Source organism: Phoca vitulina, unplaced genomic scaffold, assembly GCF_004348235.1.
Source record: "Phoca vitulina isolate PV1807 unplaced genomic scaffold, GSC_HSeal_1.0 scaffold70, whole genome shotgun sequence".
Classification (NCBI taxonomy): Eukaryota; Metazoa; Chordata; class Mammalia; order Carnivora; family Phocidae; genus Phoca; species Phoca vitulina.
In genome coordinates, this window is record NW_022589773.1 from 6,992,104 (window position 1) to 7,015,288 (window position 23,185).

General features: G+C 37.2%; 2 pseudogenes; one reads left to right on the forward strand and one right to left on the reverse strand.

Moving 5' to 3' along the window:
• Nucleotides 1–2,711: 2,711 nt before the first annotated feature.
• On the forward strand, nt 2,712–3,634 carry LOC116624757 (annotated as a pseudogene).
• Nucleotides 3,635–5,180: 1,546 nt separating this feature from the next.
• LOC116624758 lies at nt 5,181–15,948 on the reverse strand (annotated as a pseudogene).
• Between the last annotated feature and the right edge of the window lie 7,237 nt (nt 15,949–23,185).

The following is a 23,185-nucleotide window of genomic DNA, read 5'->3' on the forward strand; positions in this document are numbered from 1 at the left end:
AGACAATGTGAAAGATTGTGTACTGGGGGGAAGGAATTAGGATATTGATTTCCTTCTTTTTTGCTTATCTCTATTTTCTAATTTTCCTTTAATGATCACATTATTTATATCATTTATTTTTTATTGAGATAAAATTCACACAACATAAAATTTATCATTTTAACCATTTTTGAAAATATACAATTCAGGATTTTTCATAGATTCACAATGTTGTGCAACCAGTGTCACTCTCCTATGTTCAGAACATTTCCATCACCCTAAAAGAAACCCCACAGTTTCCAATTCTCTTCCCCAGTCCCTTGGGAATCACTAATCTATTTTCTCTATGGATTTGCCTATTCTGGGTATTTCATATAAATGGAATCATATTACATGTGACTTACTGTGTCTGGCTTCTTTCACTTAACATGTTTTTAAGGCTCATCAATTTATCAGTTGACGAATATTTGGGTTGTTTCTACTCTTTGGCTATTATTAGTAATGCTGTTGTGAACATTCATATATAAGTTTTTGTGTCTATACATGTTTTCGGTTCTCTTGGGTAGATACCTAACAGTGGAACTGCTGGTCATATGGTAACTCTATATTTAACTTTTTGAGGAATTGCCAAGTGGTTACCCTCAGTGGCTACACCATTTTACATTCCCACTAACAACGTATGAGAGTTCCAATTTCTTCACATCCTCCCAACACACATATTATGTTCCTTTAAAAATTATAGCCATTTTAGTGGGTGTGATGTGGTATCTCATTGTGGTTTTCATTTGTACTTCCCTAATGATTAATAATATTAACCATCTTTTTATGTGCTTATTGCCTATTTGTGTTTCTTCTTGAAAGAAATGTCTATTGAAATACTTTGCCTAGTTTTAATTGGGTTGTTTATCTTTCTGTTGGTGAGTTGTAAGAGTTCTTTATATATTCTTAATACTAGACCCTTCAGCTATATGACTGGCAAATATTTTCTCCCATTCTGTGCATCCTTTCACTCTCCTTATAGTGTCTTCTGATGCACAAAAGTTTTAAATTTTGATGAAGTCAATTTACTTGTTCTTTTGATGTTATATTCGAGAAACTACTCATTAACCATTACTTTTTATATCATTTTTATAAGTATTTTTCACACCTAGTTCTTGGATCTTGGCTTCTAATATAAATTGTCAATATTGAGAACCACGTTTCCTTGGAGAAATGGCTGATACGAAGAAATACTGAAGATGAGCCTGAAGCATCTTGTAGTGCCAGAAAGTAAGAAAAGTGGTTAAAAAATAGATAAATCAAAAAACAAAAAATCCCTACATTGATATGAGTATGTCAAAGGGACGGAAGAGTAAATGGAAAGAGCTTTCAATTGTCAAAACTGAAGTGATTTGAACAACAAAATATAGTATAGGATTGTAACATATAGTATAAAATAAATATCCATGTGTCCATATTATACAAATAAATGATTGATTAAATTAATAATGGGGGAGAAGAGACAAATCTCCCATGCAGAAGAATTCCAAATAAGAATACAGTATGAGAAGGGAGGAATCAAAGAGTAACTTTACACTGGAGAAACATGACAAACACTACTCCAGCCAGGGGGTAAAGGGAAATATCAACAGTAATAAACCATGTTGATAGTATGTATCCTGATGATGTGATGAAAATGGTATTTTGCCTCTGTGATCTTCCTCCTACAAGTCCATATCCCTATTCTAACCATGGGAAAAGTATCAGACAAATTCCAACAGAAGGACATCCTATAATATATCTCCAGAATTCCTCAAAAATGTCACAGTCATAAACAAACAAACAAAAACAAGGAAAATCTGAGAAACTGTCACAGCCAAGAAGAGCCAAGTTTCCCTGATGTAACTAACAATTGAGTGTAATGTAGTATTCCGGGTAGAATCCTGGAAAGAAAAGGACATTATATAAAAACTAAGGAAATCTGAATAAACTATATATTTTAGTCAATAATAATGCAGCAATACTAGTTTATTAATTGTAACAAACATATCATAACATATCATAAGGTGTTAATAATAGGGAGAATTGTGTGCAGGCAATATTTGGGAACTCTCTGTACTAACTGCTTACTTTTCCAGTAAATGTAAAACTGTTCTAAAAATTAAAATCTATAAAGAATACTATTTATAACAGCATCAGAAATATGAAGTCAGGGGCGCCTGGGTGGCTCAGGCGTTAAGCGTCTGCCTTCGGCTCAGGTCATCTCAGGGTCCTGAGATCGAACCCCCCATCGGGCTCCCAGCTCCACAGGAAGCCTGCTTCTCCCTCTCCCATTCCCCCTGCTTGTGTTCCCTCTCTCGCTGTGTCTCTCTCTGTCAAATAAATAAATAAAATCTTTAAAAAAAAAAATCTTTAAAAAAAAGGTAATATGAAGTCATTAGGCTTAAATTTGACAAAACTTGTGAAAGACCTATACACTGATAACTACAAGGTGTTGTTTATTAACATTTTGAAGTTTTGAAATTTTAAAAGCAATCTTTAAAAACAAGAAATGGAGGGGTTGGGGTGTGGGGTCCGCTGGGCTGGTGGGGAAGCCGAGTCTCGCGTGAGCGGGTCTCCTGGGGCTTGGGCCGCGCTGAAGGAACAGCCCTACGTCTGGGGGAGAGAATCCCGGCCGGTGAGACCCGCCTTCCCTGGCCCGGGCCCCTCCCAGTTCCACCAATGCGGGCCGCTTTCCGGTCCCCGTAGCACCGATGGCTGAAGAACAACTTCAGGTTGAATTGTTCGCGAAGGCTGGCAGGATGGGGCCAAGATTGGGAACTGCCCCTTCTCCCAGAGACTGTTCGTGGTACTCTGGCTCAAGGGAGTCACCGTCAACGTCACCATTGTTGACACCAAGAGGTGGACCGAGACAGTACAGAAGCTGAGCCCCGGGGGGCAGCTCCCGTTCCTGCTGTAGGGCACCGGCACCGAAGTGCACATGGACACCAACAAGACTGAGGAGTTTCCGGAGGCGGTGCTGCGCCCTCCCAGGTACCCCAAGCTGGCAGCTCTGAACCCTGAATCCCACACAGCTGGGCTGGACATATTTGCCAAATTTTCTGCTTACATCAAGAATTCAAACCCGGCACTCAAAGATAATGTGAAGAAGGGGCTCCTGAAAGCCCGGAAAGTTTTAGACAATTACTTGACATCCCCCCTCCCAGAAGAAGTGGGTGAGACCAGTGCTGAAGATGAAGGCATCTCTCAGGGGAAGTTTCTGGATGGCAATGAGCTCATTCTGGCTGACTGCAACCTGTTGCCAAAGCTCCACATAGTACAGGTGGTATGTAAGAAGTACAGGGGATTCGGGGCGCCTGGGTGGCTCAGTTGTTGGGCGTCTGCCTTCAGCTCAGGTTATGATCCCAAGATCCTGGGATCGAGCCCCACATCGGGCTCCCTGCTCGGTGGGGATTCTGCTTCTCCCTTTCCCTCTGCCTTCTGCTTGTGTTCCCTCTCTTGCTGTGTCTCTCTCTGTCAAACAAATAAATAAAATCTTCAAAAAAAAAAGAAGTACAGGGGATTCTCCATCCCGGAGGTGTTCCGTGGTACTTGCAACTTGCCTATGCTTGGGAAGAGTCCAGATGATGAAGAGATGGAGCTGGCTCACGAGCAAGTGGCCAAGGCCCTCAAATAAGTCCCTCCTGAGGCTCGAGGCTCCCTCTCCCCTCTCCATTTTCTCCATAAAGGTGCCAGCTGGTTTCCACGGGCTATCCAAGGGACACATTCCAAAATGGCCCATGGGCAGAGAATCCTGGAGCACTTTGTGTAGGGCTGGCTGGGGGGCTGAGAGGAAAGATGGGGAATCTAGGTAAGATTTTTATTGTGGGGTGGTGTGGGTAGGATAATGTATTTCAGTGATAAAATACAGAATGAAAAAAATAAAAACGAAATGGAGAGATACACTGAGAAAAGCAAAACGATGTTTTATGTTTATTTTAGGCAGTTTTCAAGTAATCAAATTTTATCTAAGACATAAGAATTGTTTTTCAAGCATCAGAATGAAATGGTGGGAGGTAAAGAGAATATTGATCTACATATAATTACTTTATGTTTGTGGATTATTTGTTCAATAAAGATGATTTTTAAAGCCTCTCTAAAAAGCTCTTAAAAATAGAAACAACAGATTGTGATTATTTTATTTTCCCAAGATATTAGTATTAATACTTTGTGGGACCTACCAAAAAAGTAACACCAATGGAGTGTTTGTCAAAAATATTTACTGGCAATATTTTAATGTTATGACTGACAGAGGTGACAGATAACAATTAAGTTTAATGTAACAGTTGGGGCAAACAGTACACTATCCAAAAAGCTTGAAAGGAAAGGATGAAAAATGAGATATCCATTGGGACTTTGAAAAGCTCTGATTTTTTTTTTTTTGGAATCCAGGAGGTCAAACAAATACGTGAAGCTTTGCATTTGGTCAGGAAAGACCTGAAAAGGCCTTAAGTTCTCACCTCTGGCTAACCTTGAGGTTCTTCATAAGCAGAAAGTGAAGGCTAAGGCAGAGTGGTAAACTATATAGCTGAAGTGTGTACCAACATGCACAAAGAGTCTCCTTGGTAAAGACTATAGATTTATTGGTTCCAGGCATCTAAGAACATCTCTGTCCAATTATTAGCTGACCACTAGGCTAACAAAGCAGAGACTTTAGCATACACATGCAACAAAATATACTGATTTTATAGCATTCATTCAGGAAACTCACTAAACACACACACAAACAACAACTAAAATAAGTAGCAACAACCAAAGCTCTGGAGAGATCTGGTTTTCAAAGTTGCCACATTATACTATTTAAAATGTCCAGTTTTCAACAAGACTTAAAAGACATGCAAAGAAACATGAAATTGTGGCCCATTTATTGGGGGGAAATAATCAGTAAATACTGTCCCTGAGGATGCAGATATCGGACTTACCAGACAAAGATTTTAAATCAACTATTTAAAACATGTTCAAAAAGCTAAAGTATATCATGTCTAAAGAACAAGAAAAGTATAAGAATAATGTCTCATCAAGTAGTCAATAAAAAAAGATAGAAATTACAAGAAGGAACAAAATAGAAATTCTGGAGCTGAAAATTACAATAACTGAAATTAAAAATTTACTAGAGTAGTTCAAATTTAGATAGGAACTGTCAGAAGAAAGAATCTATGAACTTGGAGATAGATCATTTGAGATTATCCAGTCTAAGAAACAGAACGAAAAAAATGAAGAAAAATACAGAGCCTAAGAAACCTGTGAGACACCACCAAGCATACTGACATATGCATAGTGGGAGTTCGAGAAAGAGAGAAATATAAAGCTGGGCAGAAAGAATATTTAAAGAAGGAATGACCAAATTTACTGAAAAACATTGCACATGCAAGAAACTCAATGAACTACAGTTAAGACAAACTCAAACAAGGCTGGTCAAGAGATAGTTATTTCAGTTGATTATTCACAGTCAGTTATAGATCAAATAGATCCTTTCCTAGACATATTATAATTGCACTGTGAAAGGCCAAAGACAAAGAGTCTTGATGTTATATATGAATCACATGGTAACCACAAACCCAAAACCTATAATAAATAAAGAGAAAGGAAGCCAAACATAACACTAGAGAAACTCATGACAAAGAAAGAAAGGGGGGTACCTGGATGGCTCAGTCGTTAAGCATTTGCCTTCGGCTCAGGTCATGATCCCAGGGTCCTGGCATCGAGTCCCACATCAGGCTCCCTGCTCCGCAGGAAGCCTGCTTCTCCCTCCTCCTCTCCCCCTGCTTGTGTTCCCTCTCTCACTGTGTCTCTCTCTGTCAAATAAATAAATAAAATCTTAAAAAAAAAAAAAAAGAGAGTAAGAGAAGAAGAAAGGAACAGAGAATTAAAAGAAAAACAACCAGAAAATAATTAACAAAATGGCAATGAGTATATATCTATCAATAATGTCTTTAAATGTAAATGGCCTAGATGCTCCAATCAAAAGACATAGGGTGACTGAATAGATAAACAAAACAAAACAAAACAAAAAAACCCACCAAGACCCATCTAAATGCTGCCTACAAGAGCTCTTACCTCTAGCCATCCAAGATGCTGAAAGGAAAGAAGGCTGGGGCAGACAGGGCCCCAACCCCCGCTATTGTGAAGAAGCCAGAGGCCAAGAAGGTGGTCAATCCCCGTTTGAGAAAAGGTCCAAGAATTTTGGCATTAGACAGGACATCCAGCCCAAAAGGGACCTCACCCACTTTGTCAAATGGTCCCACTACATCCAGCTGCAGCAGCAAAGGGCTATTCTCTATAAATATCTAAAACTGCTTCCCACAATTAACCGGTTCACCCAGGCCTTGGACTGCTAAACAGCTACTCACTGCTTAAGCTGTCCTACAAATACAGCCATACTGGACTAAGTATATGCTGTTAAATTTTCTCTACATAAAAGTAATAAAAAGTTCTCTTTCATCCAGTGTCAAATACATACATACATACATATGTACAAAGCAAGAGAAGAAACAGATTGTTGGTCTGGACTCAGAAGAAAGCTGCTGGTGAAGGGGATGTCCCCACTGAGGGGCTGCCTGTCCTTGAGCCTGGGATTAATACTGTCATCACCCTAGTGGATGATGAGAAGTGTCAGCTTGCTCATGATGTGGATCCATTGAGCTAGTTGTCTTCCTGCCTGCCCTGTGTCGTAAGATTGGGGGCTCCCTATGCATTATCAATGGGAAGGCCAGGCTGGGATCTCTGATCCACAGGAAGACCTTCACCACTGTTGCCTTCACACAGGTTAACTTGGAAGACAAAGGAGCTCTGGCTAAGCTGGTGAAATCTGTCAAGACCAATTACAATGACAGATATGATGAGATCCACTGTCACTGCGGAGGCAACCTCCTGGATCCAAAATCAGTGGATCACATTGCCAAGTTGGAAAAGGTAAAGGCTAAAGAACTGGCCACCATACTGGGCTAAGTATATGCTGTTAAATTTTCTCTACATAAAAGTAATAAAAAGTTCTCTTTCATCCAGTGTCAAATACATATATACATACATATGTACATACATACTGCCTACATGAGACTCACCTCAGACCTAAAGATACATGCAGACTGAAAGTGAAGGGATGAGAAAACATTCACCATGCAAATGGAAGCAAAGAAATAGCCAGTGTAACAATACTTATAGCAGACAAAATAGACTTTAAAACAACGACATTACATAATGATATAAGGATCAATCCAACAAGAGGAGATAGCAATTGTAAATATCTACATTGAGCGTACTCAACATCAGAGAACCTAAATACATAAAGCAAATATTAACAAACATGAAGAGAGAAATTAATGGTAATACAATAATAGTAGGGGATTTTAACATCGCACTTACATCAATAGATAGATCATCCAGACAGAAAATCAATAAGAAAACAATGTCTTTGAATGACATATTTGACCAGATAGGCATAACAGGACATAACAGACCAGATGGACATATACAGAACATTCCATCCAAAAACAACAGAATACACATTCTTTTTAAGTGCACATGGAACATTCTCCAGAATAGATCACATGTTAGGCCACAAAACAAGTCTCAATAAATTTAAGAGGATTGCAATCATACCATGCATCTTTTCCAACCACCGCAATATGAAACTAGAAATCAATCATAAGAAAAAAACTGGAAGAAACACAAGCATGTAGAGACCAAACAACATGATACTAACCAACCAATAGGTCAATGAAGAAAATGAAGAAGAAATTAAAAAAAATACATGGAGACAAATGAAAACAAACCATGATGTCCAAAATCTTTGGGATGCAGTGAAAGCAGTTCTAAGAGGGAAATATACAGTGATATAGGCCTATCTCAATAAACAATAAAAAGCTCAAAGAAACAATCTAAACCCCCCAAAAAATTAGAAAAAGAAGAACAAACAAAGCCCCTGGTGATTAGAAAGAAGGAAATACAGATCAGAGCAGAAATAATGACATAGAGATGAAGAAAAAGGAGGAGAAGGAGGAGAAAGAAAGAAAGAAAGAGAAGAAAGAAGGAAGGAAGGAAGAAAAAAAGAAAGAAAGAAAGAAAGAAAGAAAGAAAGAAAGAAAGAAAGAAAAACAATTCTTTCTTTGAAAAGATAAACAAAATTGATAAACCCTTAGCCTTAGCCAGACTCATGAAATAAAAAAGAGGAAGGACCCAAATAAAACCAGAAATGAGCAAGGAAAAGTAACAAGTGACACCACAGTATTACAAAGGATTATGAGACTGCTATGAAAAATTATATGCCAACAAACTGGACAACCTAGAAGAAATGGATAGATTCCTAGAAACATACAATCTTCCAAAACTGAATCAGGAATAAGTAAAAAATCTGAACAGACCAATTACCAGTAACAAAATTGAATCAATAATTGATTGACTATTGGGGCACCTGGCTGGCTCAGTCAGAAAAGCATGCTTTTCCACGATCTTGGGGTCATGAGTTTGAGCCCCACATTGGATGTAGGATTACTTAAATAAATAAATAAATCTAAAAACAATCAATTAACTATCAACAAAATAAAATCCAGGACCAGATGGATTCACAGGTGAATTCTACCAAACATTTCGAGAAGAGTTAATACTTATTCTCTTCAAACTATTCCAAAAAACAGAAGAGGAAGAAAAGCTTCCAAATACATTCTACAAGGCCAGCATAGCCTTCATACCAAAACCAGATGAAGACACCACACACACACAAAAGAAAGCTATAGGCCAATATCCCTGATGAACATAGATGAACATAGTCCTCAATAATCAGCAAATTGCATTCAACAACACATTAAAAGAATCATTCATCATGATCAACTGGGAATTATACCAGGGGTGCAAGAACAGTTCAGTATTCACAAATCAGTCAACATGATATATATAGCACATCAACAAAACAAAGGATAAAAATCAAATTATCATCTCAATAGATACAGAAAAGGCATTCGACAAAATTCAACATCCACTCATGATAAAAATTCTCAACAAGGTGAATTTAGAGGGAATACACCTCAACATAGTAAAGGCCATATGTGAAAAATCCATAGTTAACATCATACTTAACGGTGAAAAACTGAGAGCTTTCCCTCTAAGATCAGGTACAAGACAAGCATATCTATTCTCACCACTTTTATTCAACATAGTACTGGAAGTCCTAGCCACAGCGATCAAAGAAGAAGAAGAAATAAGAGCCATTCATATTGGTAAGGAAAAAGTTAAAATGTTACTATTTGCAGATGAAATGATATTATACATAAAAAACTAATGACTCACCAAAAAGCAGAAGTAACAAATGAATTCAGTAAAGCTCCAGGATATAAAATTAATACCCATAAATCAGTAGTGTTTCTGTACACTAATAATTTGAAGTAACAGAGAAATTAAGAAAACAATGCCATTTACAATCTCACCAAAAGAATAAAATACCTAGGAATAAACTTAACCAAGGATGTGAAAGATCTGTACTTTGAAAACTATAAAATATTGATAAAAGAAATTAAAGATTACACGAACAAATGGAAAGATATTCCATGTTCATGGATTGAAAGAAGTAATATTGTTAAAATATCCACACTACCCAAAGCAATCTACAGATTCAATGCAATCCCTATCAAAATAGCAACAGCATTTTTCACAGAACTAGGACAAATAATACTAAAATTTGTATGGGACCAGAAAAGACCCTGAATATTCAAAGCAATTTTGAGAAAGAAGAACAAAGCCGGAGGTATCACAATTCCATATTTCAAGATATACTACAAAGCTGTAATAATCAAAACAGTATGTTATGGACACAAAAAAATAGACACATAGATCAATAGAACAGAATAGAGCCTAGAAATAAACCCATACTTAATGGTCAATTAATCTATGACAAAGGAGGCAAGAATATACAATGGGGAAAAGGCAGCCTAGTCAATAAGTGGTGTGGGGAAAACTGGACAGCTACCTGCAAAAAAATAAAACTGGACCACTTTCTCACACCAAAATACACAAACTACAAAAAACAAAACAAAACAAAAAACCTCGAAATAAATTAAAGACCTAACTGTGAGACCTGAAACCATAAAATTCCTAGAAAAACATATAGGCAGCTATAGAGACATTTTTCTAGACATCTAAGGCAAGGGAATCAAAAGTAATATTAAACTATTGGGACTACCTCAAAATAAAAAGCTTTTGTACAATGAAAGAAACTATCAACAAAACAAAAAGACAACCTACTGAATGGGAGAAGATATTTACAAATGGCATATCCAATAAGGGGCTAATATCCCTATATAAAGAACTTACACAACTCAACAACAAAAAGCCAAATAATCCAATTAAAAATGGGCAGAGAACCTGAATAGACATTTTCCCAAAGAAGACATACAGATGGCCAATAGACACATGAAAAGATGCTCACCATCATTCATCATCAGGAAAATGCAAATTAAAACCACAATTAGTTATCACTTTAGCCCTGTCAGAATGGCTAAAATAAAAAAGACGAGAAATAACAAGTGTTGGGACTGATGTGGAGAAAAAGGAACCCTCATGCACTGTTGCTGGGAATGTAAACTGGTACAGCCATTGTGGAAAACAGTATGGAGCTTCCTCAAAAAATTAAAAGAAGAACTACTGTATAATCCAATAATTTCATTACTGGTTATTTACCCAAAGAAAACAAAAACACTAATTTGAAAAGATATATGCCCTCCTATGTTTATTGCAAAATTATTTACAATAGCCAAGATATAAAAGCAATCCAAGTGTCCATCAATAAATGAATGAACAAAGAAGATGTGGTATATATGTAAAATGGAATATTACTCAGCCATAATAAGAATGAAATTTTGCCATTTGTAACAACATGGATAGACGAAGAGGGTATAATGCTTAGTGAAATAAGTCAGTCAGAGAAAGACAAATACTATATGATTTCCCTCATATGTGGAATTTAAGGAACAAAACAAACAAAGCAAGAGACAAAAAAAACAGACTCTTAAATACAGAAAACAAACTGGTGGTTGCCAGAGAAGAAGGGGTAAAGAAGAATAGGTGAAGGGGATTAAGAGTACATTTATCGTGATGAGCACTGAGTAATGTATAGAATTGCTAAATCACTGTATTGTATACCTGAAACTAATATAACACTGAATGTTAACTATACTTCAGTTAAAAAGTGTAGAACACAGGCAGTAATTCCTCTGACTTCAGCCATAGAAACATTTTTCTAAATATGTCTCCTCAGGGGGCACCTGGGTGGCTCAGTTGGTTAAGCGACTGCCTTCAACTCAGGTCATGATCCCAGAGTCCTGGGATCGAGTCCCACATCGGGTTCTCCCTCTGACCCTCTCCCCATTCATGCTCTCTCTCACTCTCTCTCTCTCAAATAAATAAATAAAATCTTAAAATAAAATAAAATAAAATAAAATAAATATGTCTCCTCACATAAGGGAAACAAAAGCAAAAATAAACAAGTGGGACTACATTAAAATAAAAGCTTTTGCACAGTGAAGGAAACTATCAACAAAACAAAAAGGCAACCTACTGAATGGAAGAAGATATTTGCAAATGATATATTTGATAAGGGGTTAATATCCAAAATATATAAAGAATTTATACAACTCAACATGAAAAAACCCAAACAATCCAATTTTTAAAAATAGGCAGAAAACCTGACTAGACATTTTTCCAAAGAAGACATATAGATGGCCAATAGACACATCAATAGTCATCAGGGAAGGGGCGCCTGGGTGGCTCAGTTGGTTAAGCGACTGCCTTCGGCTCAGGTCATGATCCTGGAGTCCCAGGATCGAGTCCCGCATCGGACTCCCTGCTCAGCAGGGAGTCTGCTTCTCCCTCTGATCCTCCCCCCTCTCATGCTCTCCCTCTCTGTCTCATTCTCTCTCCCAAATAAATAAATAAAATCTTTTTAAAAAATAAAAAGAATAGTCATCAGGGAAATGCAAATCAAAATTACAATGAGATATCTCCTCACACTATCAGAATGGCTAAAATAAGAAAGACAAGAAATAAAAAATGTTGGCAAAGATGTGGAGAAAAAGGAACCCTTGTGTGCTCTTGGTGGGAATGTAAATTGGTACAGCCATCGTGGAGACAATATGGAGATCCATCAAAAAATTAAATAGAGAAATACAATATGATCCAATAATTTCACTGTTGGGTATTTACTCAGAGAAAATGAAAACACTAATTTGAAAAGATGTATGCACCTCTATGTTTATTGCAGCATTATTTCCAATAGCCAAGATATGGAAGCAACTTAAGTGTCCATTGATAGATGAATGGAGAATAAAGATTGGTATGCATATACAATAGAATATTACACAGCCATAAGAAAAGAATGAGAGCTTGCCATTTGGGACAGCATGGATAGACATAGAGAGTATTATGCTAAGCAAAATAAATCAGACTGAGAAGACAAATGTCATATGATTTCACTCATATGTGGAATATAAAAAGAACAAAACAAATGAATAAACACACAAATGGAAAACAGAATTAAACCTATAAATACAGAGAACAAACTGATGGTTGCCAGAGAGAAGGGGTTTGGGGTATAGGCAAAATGGATGAAGTGAAGGGGATGGGAGATACAAGCTTCCAGTTACGGAATGAATAAGTCACAGGAATAAATGGCACATCATAGGGAGTATGGTCAGTGATATTTTAATAGGATCATGTAAGAGATGGTAGCTACATTTGTGGTGAGAATAGCATAACATATAGAGAAGTTGAATCACTATGTTGTACATCGTGTGTCAACTATATTCAAATTAAAAATTTTTAATAAAATTCTCCAAAAATGAAAAAAAAGAATCTTGAAAATAGCAAGAGAAGCAAATCATCATGTACATGTGATCCTCAATAATATCAATGGCTGATTTCTCATCAGAAACCATGGAAACCAGAAGGCAGTGGGATGACATATTCATAGCAGTAAGATTTTTAAAAAATTGTCTACTGCCGAGCAGTTTTCCAATGTAGTTATATAATTTTACATTCCCACCATCAGTTTATTAGAGTTGTGGTTTCTCCACGATCTTGCCATCCTGGTATATAGTCAGTCCTTTTCATTTTTGTTGGCCATTTTACTGCATGTATAATGGTATCCCATTGTGATTTTAATTTGTATTTTCTTAATGACTGATGATGTTGGGCATCTTTTCAAGTGCTAATTTGATCCATAGATCTTCTTTGGTGAAGTGTCTTCACATCTTTTGCCCAATTTGTCATTAGTTTTCTTATTATTTAGTTTTGAGTGTTCTTTATGTATCCTGTATACAAGTCCATTATCAGATGTGTGATTTGTAATATATTCTTCCCATCTCTTTTTTTATTGAGATATAATTAACATATAACATTATATTAGTTTCAGGTATACATATATTTCTATATATTGCAAAATGATCACCACAATAAGTCTATTATCTGTCACCATACATAGTTACAAATTTTTTCTTGTGATGAGAACTTTTAAGACTACTTTCCTAGCAACTTTTAAATATGCAAAACAGTATTATTAACTATAGTCACCATGCCGTACATTACATCTCCATGACTTCATCAGAAACCATGGAAACCAGAAGGCAGTGGGATGACATATTCATAGCAGTAAGATTTTAAAAAATTGTCTGGAAGTGTTTACATTTTGACCACCTTCACCCATTTCACCTATCCTCTACCTCCTTCTCTGGCAACCACCAATCTGTTCTCTGTTTCTATGAACTTGGATTTTGTTTTGTTTTGTTTTGGGGGGGTTTTGGGGGATTTTTTTGTTTTTGTTTTTGTCTTAGATTTCACATGTGAGATCATGCAGTATTTGTCTTTGCCTGACTTATTTCACTTAGCATAATGCCCTCAATATCCATCCATGTTGTCACAAATGGCAAGATTTCCTTCTTTTTTTATGACTGAATAATGTTCTATTGCATACATATAGCACATCTTCTTTATCCATTGATCCATCAATGGACAATTAGGTTGTTTCCGTGTCTTGGTTATTGTAAATAATGCTGCAGTGAACATGAAGATGCAGATATTTTTCTTTTTTCTTTTAAGATTTTATTTATTTATTTGACAGAGAGAGAGAGACAGCGAGAGAGGGAACACAAACAGGGGGAGTGGGAGAGGGAGAAGCAGGCTTCCCGCTGAGCAGGGAGCCCGATGCGGGGCTCGATCCCAGGACCCTGGGACCATGACCTGAGCCGAAGGCAGACGCTTAACGACTGAACCACCCAGGCGCCCCTGCAGATATTTTTTCAAGATAGTGTTCTCATTTTCTTCAGATAAATAACCAGAAGTGGAATTGGTGGATCTTCTAACTTTTGGAGGAACATCTATACTGTTTTCCCCAGTGACTGTATCAATGTACATTCCCACCAACAGTGCAAGAGGGTTCCTCTTTCTTTACATCCTTGACAACACTTGTTATTTCTTGTCTCTTTGATAATAGCCATTCTAACAGATGTGAGGTGATATCTCACTGTGGTTTTGATTTGCATTTTCCTGATGATTAATGATGTTAAGCACCTTTTCATGTACCTGTTGGCCATCTGTATGTCTTCTTTGGGAAAATGTCTATTCAGGTCCTCTGCCCATTTTTAATTGGATTATTTTGGCTTTTTGTTGTTGAGTTGTGGAAGTTCTTTTTTTGTTCCGACCTGAGTGGGAAAAACTCACTTCTGAGTTTCTCCTTTACTGTCACACTACTACACACTAATAACACTTCTGACACTAGATACGGTTTTTCCCCCAAACCAAGCAATTCCACGGCACCAGCTGAGTGTTCTACAATTTAAAACAATTCTGACACTCTCTACATAGAGGTAGCATCAGATCCCACAAGTTAAGGGCCTACAAGACTGCCCCCCACTAAAGATGCCAACATCAAGCCCGGGTTTTAACCCATGTTTTTGACTGATCAGCTATAAATCAGAGGTTCTTGTGAGCCCTTCCTCAGGTTCAATTAAGTTGCTAGAGCAGCTCACAGAACTTAGGAAAACAGTTTGCTTACCGTTTACCAATTTATTATAAAAGGATATGATAAAGCATACAGATGAACATTCAGAGATGTGTAGACGTGTATATGGGAAGGGGCACAGAGCTTCCATGCCTTCTCCAGGTACACTACTCTCCTAGCACCTTCACATGCCCACCAACCTGGAGGCACCCCAAACCCCACTGGAATTTTTATGGAGGCTTCATCACATAGGCATGATCAATCTTTTACTCCATTTCCAGCCCCTCCCCTCTCCCTAGAGAATGAGGAGTGGAGCTGAAAATTCCAAGCTCCTTATCATGGCTTGATCTTTCTTGTGACCAGCCCCCATCCAGGAGCCTACCAAGTCACCTCATTAGAACAAAAGACACTGCTATCTCCCAGGAAATCCAAGAGAAACAGACACCATCCAAAATTTTCTGGTATCCTTATTTTTAACTGTTGTGGCTTGCTGAATAAAAGCAGCTGAATTTGATACAAGTTTAATGTCATTTCCTTCAAGAATTAACTCCTCTTTCTGGGCTCGAAATACTGAACAAGCAATGCCTGGCCTCATCTGAACCCTGAGGATATATTTTTCACCCAGGAATTTTTGGATTTCAACAAGAGAACCATTCTCCTGAATAACAACGTTGATGGGGAAGTGAGCATTCACAGACCACATCTTGAACCAGAAGCCCAGCCCTTGACCATGTTCTGTACATGACTACAGATGGTGTGAACAGTAATCAGTTCATTCTATTTCCCTACCACTTGTCAATTCTGAACCTCTTCTTTTTCTTTCCCAGGAGACTGAGTTCTACACTGATGTCATTGAAGTCCCTTCATAGGGTTCCTCTGGGGCCCTTCACAATACTAGTGCATCCCTTCAAAGTGAGGTCAATGACATTTTCTGGAATGTCAACAGTCTGATTGCTGAGAATGGTCTTCATTCTCACAGTAGATGTGGCAAAAGCCCACTAATTTTCTTTAACAACAAGATGAAGTCAACTGAAGACTTCTTGCCATTCCCCCCAACTCCAATCAGTAACATTCCAACACACAGCCAACCTCTGAGCCCAAAATACTCCCCAAATTCATCATGAAATCTGGCTGCAGTGTAGTTCACAAGTCCCTCTGGCTCCAGACATCACTGGCTGGTCTCCTGAGCTCATCCACACCACCATACCGTTCCTTTCTGTGCCTTGCATTCATTGTACATTTCTATTCCATTCTTTCTGGAACTTTGTGTGTTGCTTCTTTCTATGCTCAATTCCCCTTTCCAACTTCCTCCATTCTTTTACTTCTTCACTATTGTTTCTGGTCTCACAACTTCCAGGAGATTTGATCTTCAAAAGTCATCAATGATTTCCCAATATCAAAACCCAACGGCTTCTTTTAAATTCAGTTCCTATGTTCATCCTCAGACATAACCTTTGTTATCAGTTTAGTACTATCTTTCCAGACTCCTTAAAATGCACTTGTATACATGTGCATATAAAAATGCACTTATAAAAATGCACAGTATATTTTATGGCTTTTCTTAAAAACCTCACTGAGATTAAGCTGTTCCTATTGCTTTGTAATTTGCTTTTTCACTTAGAAAAATATGTCCTAGAGATTTCTCCATGCCACACATTCAGCTTCATTTTATTTTTTTTATTCACTGCATAGTATTCCATGGTATGTATTAATAGCATAGTTTGACAATGTTATTCCATATTATTCTTCTACTGATGGACATTTAGACTGTTCAAATTTTTTCTAATATTTTAAACAATAATGCAGTGACCTTATGCACAGGGGAAAATGACCTTATGCACATAACCACCTTATGCACAGGGGAAAAATGTTGCTGTATTGAATAATTACTAGGTTGGAAGCTATAGAAATTTTTAACTGATAGAAATTGTCAAATTGCCCTTCAAAATGCTGTGATAATTTACATTTCTCCCAAGAGTATAAAAGAGGACACATTTCCTTACATGTACTTTAATAATAAACATGATAAATATTTTTTATTGTTGCTAAACTGATGGGCAAAATCATTTATTATTTAAATGTGCATTTCCTTGATTATGTTGCTTTTGAGCAGCATTTCATATGTTTGCTAGCTATTTGCTTTTTTTCTTCAGAAAATTTCCTATTCAAATCTTTGGTATATTTTTCCATTGAGTTGTCTTCTTCTCGATGATTTGTATAAGTATTTGCATATTCTACATATTTATCTATTGTCAGTAATATATATGTTGTAAATATTTTCTTCTGATCTCATACTTCTTTTACATTGTTTACAGCATCCTTGGTTGTTCAGATGTTTTTAGTTTACATACAATTTAAATGTGCCAGTCTTTTCCTGGTTTCTGTGATTTGTTTAAGCCCTTTCCAGCCCCAAGACCATAAAAAAATATTTTTTGTAATTCTTTCATAGTTGAGTTTGGTGTTAGCTTATTTTTTAGGTGTTAGCTTATTAACCTATCTTAAATTTGTTATTGTGGGTATGATATGAAGTATAAATCCAATTTATTTTTTAAATCCAAATGGACGGGTATGGCAGAAAATGCTAGATGCTCAGCAAACCATTTCTTCTTTTTTCTTGGACATACATTAATCTATCTTTCTAAGCCTTTGCAGTTAAGTGTGGCCATGTGACTAAGCTCAAGGGAACAAATGTGGCAGAGATTATGGACCCTGTTTCAGGCTGGTCTATGAAAATTTCCCACACTCATCCTTGATTGTCTTTCCCCTCGTGGCTGAGGCAGCCAAGCATGCACCCTTGGAAACTACGTTTTGAAAAAAGAAACATCCTAAGATGGGGAAAGTCTTGATCCCTGAATCACTGCTTGGAGGAAGACCACTGCCAATCAGGAACACCCATTGTAGACTTTAAGTAACAGAGTAATCTTTCATATTATTAAACCACTGAGGTTACAGCAGCAAATATTACCTTCACTAATCTTAGAGCCAATTTTCCCAGTACTATTTACTGAAAAATTTGTCCCTTCACTAGTGAATTTTACCTTTACTGTAGAATAGTATTGCAGTTAAGAGTACAGCCGTGGCATTGTTTTGTGCACATGGGCCTTGTAAGTAATCTAAGTTTCCCCATAAGTAAAATGGGGTCAATGAGAGTATGGGTACATAGTGAGGTCTCAATAAATGTTAGTAGTTTTTGAAGTTATAATTGTTATATGCTAAATCCCATTAAGCATGTGTCTATTCCACTCTATGATATATTTGTCCATTCCTTGTTTGTTTATTTGTGCCCTATGTCTTTCCTTGGGATTAAACTTTCATTTTGCTGGACTTAGTACTACCCCTAGACCTGGGCAACTGGGCCTCTGTCGTGGGCCCCAAGGCTTATAGGGCTCTGCTCTGGCCTTCCTCCAGGCTGGTGAAGAGTGGGTGAAGTGTATAAAGAGTCCATTAGGACTACACAGACCCCATGCCTATACCCTCAAGATCATGTTCTAAGTACCTGGGATTTCAGAATTTCCTGCCCACTTGGCCCCACTTCCAGGACCTGTGCAGGCCTCTTCCTTACCTCTAGTTAAATCACACATCTAACTAGACCTGAGGGCTGGCAAGGTGGAAGCTACTTAAGGCAAGGTAGGATGGAACTTGGACTTGCAGGTTAAGGTTCTACATGCATGATGTGGTTTCCCCTGCAGAAAAAGATGGAGCTCGTGGTAGGAAGAAAGAGACAGAAATGTCACAATTTGGACATCTTCATCTGTACTCCTGCCTAAGCTCTGCAAAGGTTAAGGGAGCACTTGACTGGATTATATCCTCTGGAATATTTTTTTCAGTGAGCAACTGTGGGAGGGAAATTTCTGAGTCCTCACATTAAACAAGGCTTATTTTTGTCATTCCATTGGATTGCTAATTTAGCCGGGACTAGATATTCGTCTATCTATATATATTTTTTAAAATCAAGCTTTGAAAATATTGCTTTAGTATTTTTCAGTATTTAATTTTATTGATGAAAGGTGTAATGCAAACTGATTCTTACCCCTCCCCACTCCCCAGAAGGTTTTTTGAATTTTCCCTTTATTCTTCATATTCTGAAAATTCGCCATGAATTTATATACCTTGCTCTTCACTTGTGGACATTTTAAATCTGGAGATTCTTGCCTTTTTTGTGCCAGAAATTTTTAAATTCACTCTGGATATTGCCATTCTCATTTTCATGAATGCCAATTATAAAATTTTGACCTCCCAGACTGATTCAATTTTTCTCTCCCTCTGTTGTCAATGAGGGACATGAAGAACAAGTCATGCCCTTGACTAATGTATACCACAAAGTCTTTCTATATCTTTGCAACCAAATTGATATGTGTACCAGTTAGCTATAGCCGCATAACAAATAACTACAAAACCTCAGGGACATTAAGAAAAAAAAACATTCCTCATGCATCTGCAGGTTGATTGGGAGCTATGCCCTTGGCTGAGGCAGTTCAGATATACAAGTTACTCATCCTCCTGGGACTAGATGGCTAGCCCCGGTATGCCTTCCTGGGGACGCTGGAAGCACAAGAGTATATAGGCCTAATGGTGTATTCATGGCAGGTTGCTTCACTTCTGCTAACATCCCATTGGCCAAAGCGAGACAATGGCAGGACACAGGGTAGGAAATTACACTCTGGTGCTGTGTGACAGGACACTGCAAAGTTACATGGCTGAACATGTGGTTATAGGGAAGGGTGAAGAATCAGGCCATTAGCGTCATCATAGTCTGAGTGCATAAGTGCCTTCCTATGGTACCCACGTGGTCAGCTCCAGGGCCACGTGCTGAAAAATGCGGATGGAAATGTTCTCCAGTACACAGTTGCAACTTTGTACCTACGCAGGCCCTGCTATGTGACTTAAACCCACAAAAGACCTTTTGTAACAAAAGGACTACAATGTCATAAATACAATGGTTTTGTAAATTTGGTACTCGTGTAAATGGCATAGAAAAGATAGTCATACCCTCATGGGAGCACAGTAATATTCTTCTTGGTCGACTGGGTAACAGCAGCCTAATAATACTGGGGATAACCTGATAAACCTCCTCAACTCGTGATTGCCACATTCATAGTAATATAGAAACAAGAGGGATCCAGAATTCTCACACAAGATGGCTGAGAGGGACAGTCCTGTTGGAAGACAGTGCCAAGAGACTTGCCTTGATGCCATCTCTCATAGCAAGCATGATGTTTTTATGTAAAATAATGTATATTACATATCAATACAAAATAGCAAACACTTTTACAAAATTTGCACAAGATTGAGGCAGTTTCCATTATTCATGCAGATGGATTTTACTATTATTACTTACCTCTGGAATTGTTTTTGTTGACATAGGTGGTGATTTGGGGGATCTTCTAAGCACTCCTCAACCCCCCCCCCCCCAATCAGCAAGCATAGCACACTGGGCAGTTTTACCATTCTGCCTAGTATTGAAAGTGACTGAGTTACTACTGTGAGGTACTCATATTGACTCTCTTATGATCCATAAAAGACATAAATTTCATTATTTTAGACCCACAATGATTTAACTGTCAACTTGATTTGGAATCAAGTTCAAAAATGGGATATGTAATAATACATATTATTATAAGTAATAATATAATTTGGCGGGGAGCCTGGCTGGCTCAGTTGGTAGAGTGCTGGATGTTGATCTCAGGGTCATGAGTTCAAGCCCCATGTTGGGATAGAGATTACATAGAAAAATAAAATCTTTAAAAAATTATATAATTTGTCTTGTTGGAATAAAATCCAAAATAGACTAAATTGAAGCAGTTTAATTAAATAGCTGATTAATAATACATTCAACAAGCACTTAAATCTTGTAAGAAGTCATTGAGCTGACTCTTGGGATGGCTTCCTTCTTCATTACGCTTAAGATCTGTAGGTATGTTGGGGGCTTATACCAAAGGTAGTCAGTACATTTTGTATCTACAGAAAGTTTCTGCTGTGGCATTTCATCTTAATTATTGTCATTAAATTAAGGTAAGTAAGGACAAATACATCTTTAGTTTAAGTTGTATTTCTCCTTACTTCTGGTGTCAGAGATTAATTCTGAAGAATGGTGTCAGTACAGTTATTGTTGATATTCTTTTTTATGCTTTTTATTCAGATCTGATTCTGGATTTATAGGAAAGATGAAAAACAGCACAGAGAGTTTTCATATATCCCTCACTCAGCTCCCTCTAATGTATAACCACAGACAATGATCAAAACCAGAAAATTAACATTAGTACAATGTTAATTTAGTACAATGTTACTACAACTGTAGCAAACTACAGTTCTTATTCAAATTTCACCAATTTGTGGTGCCTGGCTGGCTTGGTCAGTAGAATATGTGGCTTTTAATCTCAAGGTCGTGAGCTTGAGCCCCATGTTGGGGATAGAGATCACTTACATAAATAAACTTAAACAATTTTTTCACCAATTTTTTTCAGTAATGCCTTTTTTTTCTTCCAAGATCCTATCTGGGATCTCATAGAACATTAAGTTATCATTCATCCTTACTTCCCTCTAGCCAATAATAGTTCTTCAGTGTTCCTCTGTCTTTCATGATCTTGACAGTTTGAAAAAAAAATTGATTAGTTATTTAGTTGGACACCCCTCAACTTGGATTTGTGACTGGCTTCTTTCACTAAGCATTTTTTAAATGTTTATCTGTGTTGTAGTGTAAATCAGTAGTTTGTTCCTTTTTATGGCTGAATAATATTCTATTCCATGGCTATATTTTATGTGTGTGTATATGTATATACACACACCACATTTTGTTTATCCATTCATCAGTTCACAGACATTTGGGTTGTTTCCATTTTTTGGCTATTATGAAGAGTGGTGCTATAAACATTCATGTACAAGTTTTTATGTGGGTGTATGTTTTTATTTCTTTTGGATAATACCTAGGAATGGAATTGCTGGGTCATATGGCAACTACATGTTTAACTTTTTGAAGAACTGCTAAATTGTTTTCTATTTTTTTAATATAGATTTTATTTATTTATTTGACAGAGAGAGACACAGCGAGAGAGGAAACACAAGCGGGGGGGCGTGGGAGAGGGAGAAGCAGGCTTCCTGCGGAGCAGAGAGCCTGATGCGGGGCTCGATCCCAGGACCCTGGGATCATGATCTGAGCCGAAGGCAGACGCTTAATGACTGAGCTACCCAGGCGCCCCCTAAATTGTTTTCTAAAGCTACCACACCATTTTACATTCCCACCGCAGTGCATAAGGATTCCATTTTTTTCAGCAACACTTGCTTTTATCTGTCTTTTTCATTATGGACATTATGTCCCATAATTTTGAAGAGTTCTGTATATTTTTAAATATTAGTCTTTTGTTTATGGTATATTTTCTGAATATTTTCTCCCTGGTTGTCAATTGTCTCTTGACTTGGTTCATGGAATTTTTGTCAAACAAATTTATTAGAAATTAGTGATTTGAGATGTCACCTTTGTTACACACTGTTTCCATATGTACTTGGGTCTAATTCTAACTTTCTGTTGTATTCCACTGGTCCACTTGCCCATTCATACACCAATACCACACTGTTCTGATTATAATGACTTTTATGTATTAATACCTAGTAAAGCTAGTCCCAAACAGCTTTTCTTTTTCAATGTTTTCTTGGCTATTCCTGCGTGTTTGTTTTTCTATATGAACTTTAGTATCAACTTGTCTGACTGTATAAAATGGTTTGCTGATAGTTTTTTTGGGACTGCATTAACTTTACAAATTAACTTAGGGAGAACTTACATCTTTAAAATGTTCAGTCATCCTATCCAGCCTATTTTATTGTCCTTCGGTAGTGCTTTAAGATTTTCCTCATATAGCTCTTATACATTTGTTGTTAAATTTAATTCTAAGTACTTAATCTTGTTTGTTGCTATAGTAAACAGTGTTGTCTCTAATATTGTCTTATGTTTATTGTTTGTGTATATGAAGGCTATTGATTTTTATGTTAATGTTATATCCTACTACTTCACTGAATTCTTTTATTGTTTAACTTAAATTTATCATTGATTTTCCTGGGGTTTCCAGGTATAGAATAATATCATCTGCAAATATAAATAGTTTTACTTCTTCTTTATCCATTCTAATGCCCCTAGTTGATTTATCTTATCTAATTGTATTAGTTAATACCTCTAGTACAGTGTTGGATAGCAGTGGATAATGTGCATTCTTGTCC